Below are 450 nucleotides of genomic sequence, written 5' to 3'. Positions count from 1 at the left end.
GGCCGTAACCCGAACCCCGCTGCCACGACCCACATTTGCATAACTCGGTCAAACCTCCCCCCCCCTCTTTTTTTGCGAACTCAGGGCTGGAGATGCGAGTCGGGCTCCCCTCCGAGGCATCGTCTTGCCGGTGGTCAGCGCGGGGGCCGCGGGACCGGCCAGATCGAAGGCGGAACGGGCTGGCGCACGTGGTAAGAGCGTAGTTTTCTTTACTTCTTTCTCTTATTTAGAAACGGGACTTTGCACGTTTTTTTGCCAAGGGGAGGGGGGGCTACCTACGAGGGTGCGATTTCCTTCCCTTTTCTTTATTTGTTGAAATCTCCAATTGGAAAAGAGCGCGCAGAACAAGCGAGAAACTTTTCCACGTTCTCTCTGGGCGTTTGAAGGAAGGCATATGCCAGCCACCGGAGGACAGGTTTCGCGGCGGGCAGGCGGGGAAACGGCGCTCAG

At 57.6% G+C, this 450-nt stretch overlaps 1 protein-coding gene across 1 annotated transcript in view; it reads left to right on the top strand.

Annotated features, from left to right (window-relative positions):
* Window positions 1–106: 106 nt before the first annotated feature.
* EGR2 (early growth response 2) overlaps window positions 107–450 on the top strand; it is a 6,507-nt gene continuing 6,163 nt past the window's right edge. Inside the window, exon 1 of the mRNA XM_006759381.2 lies at window positions 107–191. The gene's annotated coding sequence lies outside the window, so the exon portion shown is untranslated. The remainder of the gene's footprint in view (window positions 192–450) is intronic.

The sequence above is a fragment of the Myotis davidii genome, unplaced genomic scaffold (assembly GCF_000327345.1).
Source record: "Myotis davidii unplaced genomic scaffold, ASM32734v1 scaffold655, whole genome shotgun sequence".
NCBI classification, from domain to species: domain Eukaryota; kingdom Metazoa; phylum Chordata; class Mammalia; order Chiroptera; family Vespertilionidae; genus Myotis; species Myotis davidii.
Note: the sequence above shows the minus strand (reverse complement) of the source record. Positions and strands in the feature narration are given on the sequence as shown.